This window comes from Branchiostoma floridae, chromosome 12, assembly GCF_000003815.2.
Source record: "Branchiostoma floridae strain S238N-H82 chromosome 12, Bfl_VNyyK, whole genome shotgun sequence".
NCBI classification, from domain to species: Eukaryota; Metazoa; Chordata; class Leptocardii; order Amphioxiformes; family Branchiostomatidae; genus Branchiostoma; species Branchiostoma floridae.
The window spans coordinates 2183200-2189031 of NC_049990.1; the positions used below are offsets into that span (position 1 = coordinate 2183200).

Here is a 5832-nt window from a genome sequence, read left to right on the forward strand (position 1 = left end):
TTTAAACATCGTCTTTGTGTAAATTGTCCGAGTGCCTCGAAATTCAATAGCTAAGTTTTTTTTACTCCCGATGATTTTACTAATTTATGTGTGTGGAGATATGCTTGTAGGCTTGACTCTTGCAAGTAATTCGCAATTCAGCTAACCAGCTGCAACGTTTTTACAAAATAAAATAAAATATCCGGCATTGCAATTCAAAGTAGCTTCAAGACCACATTGCTGAGCACTTAACGTTCGCTCAAAGTAGCAGCAAAGCTATATCATGATCTTGAGTAGTGACCCATTTTTGGAACACTTTTTTGCAAATTACAAAGACACAAACACGCTGACGGTAAAATCAAAACTGCGACGGCATTAACATCCAGCAGACCCATCTAAGCTAAGCTGAACCAGCCCCCACTGCACGAGGTACAGTCCCCGAAGTCTGGGTTTCCAAGAGGCCGGACAGCTGAGAAAATAACCCTGACTAACACACCCTGAGTGAGCTGGATGCTCTGCCATCAGAAGCATATGATTTCAACCTCCATAGAAATGTGTTAGCCTTAGCAAATGATATTCAGCGATAGTGAAATACTAAGGAGACGTACTACTGTACACTGGCCTGTTTAATATATGAGGAGGTCTGTGCATTGTCGAGGCCTTTTCTTGCAAAGCCTGTTCTGGCAGCCATTTCATTTCTACCAATTGTTAACCAGACAGTATACAAAAACAGTGTCTACATACACCAGTTTGGCGTAGTAAGCACGCATGGTGTGGTACACAGATTATGTGAAAGCTGGGCAGTCTTCGTTTTAGACATAACTTCATTGCATTTGTCAGACAGACTATGGTCGCTATGGGAATGGTGTTCGAGTATGGTGGTCAAACAACTTCACATACCGTCTTCTGCCAATGTTTTTTTTTTTTTGCCAGTGTAATTCCCCATGTTAGCACCTAAACCACGACGCACTGGAAATTTCTGTCTTCTGACTTTTTTTCTGCTTGGCCAATGTTAGCACCTAAACCAAGACACCGTAGTGAGCTGTACAAAATGTAGAAACCCAATGTCACATTTGTGGAGGAAATTTGACGGTAAAGCGGTGGTATACAAAGAGAAACAAACACAAGCACTGAAGCCGCGCCCTGCACGCCAAGCGAAACATGGCGGACACGCAATTAAACCACCGCCGAGAGCTGGCCGACAAACGCACGAAAAAGGCAGAAATTTCCACAAAATTATCAACTCAAATTGCACCCAAGATATCCATACATGCCCTTAACGTCTTGGCAACATTTGTAGATGACAGTGGAGGTTAAAAACACTACCCAAAGACGCAGGTAAACCGACAAATTCGAGACCACCCAAGAAACATGTCCGTACATGACAACACCCACCTGTGATGTGGCTGTCATGTTACAAACTGCTCCTTTGTATCCATACGCGGAGCATTTTTCAGTATCAATCACCAAATAAGCAATAAATGCGGTTACTATATAGCACTATCATTCTTTGTTAGAATCTCAAAGACGAATTTCCGTTTTTTGCTGTTTTCTAGTGTGCGATGGTTGACTAAAAATGGCGATTATTTTTTTGTCTGCGATTCGATACTTTATTAGGGGTGATGAGTCAGCATGGAGGGAAACTCGTTGGAGGTGTAATAAGGGTATCTCAACATACTGGATAGATTAAATAATTTTATTTTCAGGCGTTTTGAAATCAAATGTTGAAATGTTATCGTTATCAAGCCTGAAAGAAGACATTCCAAAGTTACCGTAAAGTTCATCAGATGTCATAGACCCCGAGAGATTTGCGTAATTCCAAACTCATAATCCCCCATTAGAATCCTCAGCTCGAGAGAGGATGCTTGGGAAATTCAATACTGCGACAATTGGTGAGTAATCAGGAGGTGATTTTGACCCATGATCATAGAGTACTTCCGGGTCATCTCCACCGCGACTTCCTGTTTACTCGACGTGGCGAGAGCGACAGCGGTTTGGAAAAGTTCCCGTCCTTCCGGAGCAAAAATCACAACTTTCGCGGCTTCAGAGACAGCCTACTGGTGTTTGTGTGCAAGACTCGGGTTCAAGTTTGTTCAGGTAAGACGATATGTTGTATTTTGACTCCAGAATATCTGTAGATTTGACAGAAAACTGAAGGTGTCGTGATTTTGGTAGGGCGAGGGGTCCCGTCACAACTACATTTTCCTGTCTTCTGTAGGTGTTGAAAAACATACCATAGCCTGCAAAGAGAGAGACACATGTGTTCCTTTTTAACTTTGATCTTTCCTCGCCTAAAATGGAGGAAATTTTAGTGAAATTCACACGGGGAAGCGAGGGGTAAGGTTACGTAAACAAAATATTTTTTGGGGCCCCTAAGAGGTTTACATAGGGTCTTTATTTTATGCTTTAAGCGTTATGAACAAGAAATACGTTTAGGTGTATTAACAACATACTGCAGGGTCAAGTTTCAAGTGTTTATTGGTGTTTAAAAACGTCTTTAATGTCATAAAGGGCGAAGTTGTTACCCGCCCGACCCCGAGGGCCGGGCGCTAGACGGGGACTACAGACGACGTCAGAGCCCAGACTTCGGGAGACCAAACTTTTAATGTCAATCAAGATGGATTCACTTCACAGAACTGCCCCCCACGCATGCGTGTACACTGGGATAATCCATTACTTGAGCTAGTGGGGGGTTTCACCATGCTACACACTCCCCCTCTCACTAAAATGTCGTCCCGACATTGCCAATAACAGTAAAAAACAGAACTACAATATGTATGTCACTTATTAACAGTTGCCTTTGCCAATATCTAATGTCGATCATAAGGATAACTCTACTTGTACAAAGCATGTCAACCTAACAGTTCTTGCACAATTGTATAACTATGGAGCTGAGTTGCAGCTTATGTCCGTCTGACACCTGTATCCCCGTAAGTTTTCAGTGAACTTCATTCAAACTTCTCTAGATGACATCCATTTTCTGGAAGTGACTTGAAACATGGCAGTCTTGGGTTTGGTTCCGTGACATCCTCAAACTCGGTATCTTGGACTTCTTACCGGACATCCTCAACTCTGTTGTCTTGGGTTGGTCCCACTACACCCTCAAACTTTGTATTCTTGGATTTCTTACCGGCCATCCTCAACTCTGTTGTCTTGGGTTGGTTCCACTACACCCTCAAACTTTGTATTCTTGGATTTCTTACCGGCCATCCTCAACTCTGTTGTCTTGGGTTGGTTCCACTACACCCTCAAACTTTGTGTTCTTGGATTTACATCCGGCCATCCTCAACTTTTGTTTTCTTGGACTGTCCTTAACCCTCAAACTAAGCATTCCTGAATTCTAATGTCTACCTGAATTCCTCAACCATATTTTATTGTAGCGCTGGATTCAGAGTCCAAAGTGCTAACCTTTCTGGGCCTCCATGCCCATTGCTTGGATCATAGCTCTGGTACCAGACTTCTTCAGCATAGACAATAACTAGACAACTCTGTATGAATGCTAATTGTTAATCTACATACTAAACGTACCCTATGAATTCAATCTATAACTTAACAAAATGTTAAACATGCGAAAGTCCTGCTTGCTCATGCCTGATGTCGGCTACTTAACGGTCCCGACCGCATCAGTTCTTCCTCTGTTTTTGCCACAGTCTCGTGTGCTTGCCAGCCTGTGCTTGTCATCTTCTTTCCATTGTGGGGACACAATTTGATTGACGTTCTTGATCTCCCCAGTGCCCTCCTGGTCTCCTCCATCACTTGAGTGGTGGATCTTGTTTACTAGGGTTACCTCAATGGGTTGACCTCTGGCAATGCTGGTGAGTGACGCAACTCTTCTGCCGGGCTGATCGGTAACTTGACACCAACCACATGTGCCGTTTTCCTGGTTTTACCGCTGAAGCTGGTACAGCCTACAGGCCACACTGACGAGTGAAAGTCTGCTACTTTCCCCTCTCTGTATGTCTTCTCACAACGATGCTATACTGAGTTGGCACGGGTTACTTCCAATTTCTTCTTGTAGGTACAGTAGCCCTCCCCCTTACTTCCGTCATCTTATGGGCGCCGCCATCTTTGTTGTGAAACCGGAGAACTCACGGGGGTTATGGTCCAATCTTGGGTTGGCCGGAAGAGAATCAAGACACCACGAGGAGCCACTGTCCAAACTAGATGCAGAACTCCTCTGACCTCTCCTTCCGCGTCACGTCGCGTCACGTGACCGTTTCGGCGGGAACTCTGACGGACGACCTTTCTCTCTGTGCTGTTTCTCTCAGACTTGACGGGCTGCTATCGCGCCATCCGCTACGTTTTTCCTGGAACTTTCGATCTCGGTAGAACCTCCAATTTGTTACCCGCCCGACCCCGAGGGCCGGGCGCTAGACGGGGACTACAGACGACGTCAGAGCCCAGACTTCGGGAGACCAAACTTTTAATGTCAATCAAGATGGATTCACTTCACAGAACTGCCCCCCACGCATGCGTGTACACTGGGATAATCCATTACTTGAGCTAGTGGGGGGTTTCACCATGCTACATAAGGTATACTGTAAACCCCTCCGTTCGCCCCTAGGCTAGCCCTGGAAAGTGCCCGCCATTCTGACATCTGGTGTTAATCATGGCGTGTTCCACATTTTACGGGGAGGTTCAGTAACTGATGCTTGGATGTGTTTTAATTTAAGGTTTTCTCTTTGTATTTTCGGGCACAACTAGTAGGAAAAGAAATATCCGATTTTGCTGAAGTTTGACCGGGTAACGTCACACATAATTCCTCATCCCTGGTGTATTTAACTCCTCGTTGTTGTTGTTGTTGTTGTTGTCCCTGCTTAACGTCTATTTCTTCGCTAGACGTGAGCTCCAGGTACTATTTCCATCTAGGTGCTTCTCATGTGATTGTTGCTCCTTGGTGCTAGCAATTGAACTCTGGTGCTTTGCACATTCGTGTATAGTAAGTTGGTGACCTATTAGTCCTCCCCGGCAAATCTCCCTGTGTCTTCTATATACTTTGAGAATGCCTTGTACATCTTTTTGTTTGTTTCTTCTCCCAGATCTTCTCTCATCCCTGCTAGCGTCACTATGTCCAGCCTTCTCTCTTTCTCCCGTGTACTGAGTTCTTGGTATATGTTGTCCACCTCGTTATACATTCTGTGCCTGCTGCTCTCATACCTTGGGCAGTAGTACAGGAAGTGCTCTGTGCTTTCTCTCTCCCCACATGCTTCACAGTTGGGTGACTCTGTGTCGTCTATCCAGTTTCTGTAGGCGTTGAGTGAGGTGTGCCAACTCCTCACCCCAAATAGGGATTATCGTTTGGAAACAATGACAAAAAGTGTCCCCAAGAAATTCCATTTTGACAAAGATTGGCCCATGTTGCCAACAAGAGGATCATTATGCACACTTCATGTTTGCAAAATGTCTCTGCAATTTCCCAATGTTCTTTTAGTTTTGCCTTTCAAAAGGACTATTTGCCTGATGTGACAGGCAGTCCCATATAAATCATTACTACTATGTAGTAAGTGGATTGTCGATTATGTACATACAGTATCGCCACACCGGGGTTCTGGTATTTTTGGCTTGTACCAAATGGGTTATTCTGGCACACAACTCTACACACAAGTGCACATGCACACACACACACACTCGTACACACACACACACACATACCCACACGTACACACTCACACACACACACACACACACACTCGTACACACACACACACACTCGTACACACATATACACATACCCACACGTACACACAAGTACCTGTACCTAATGAGTTATTCCGGTACATAACTCTATACTTACTCACACACACACACGCAGAAATTACACACATATACATTCACTCTCACATGTACATGTAG

General features: G+C 44.4%; 1 protein-coding gene across 1 annotated transcript in view; it reads left to right on the plus strand.

Moving 5' to 3' along the window:
- Positions 1–1906: 1906 nt before the first annotated feature.
- The window catches only part of LOC118427963 (zinc finger protein 43-like), a gene marked incomplete at its 3' end in the record, with an annotated part of 29392 nt that continues 25466 nt past the window's right edge, over positions 1907–5832 (plus strand). Inside the window, exon 1 of the mRNA XM_035837929.1 lies at positions 1907–2076. The remainder of the gene's footprint in view (positions 2077–5832) is intronic.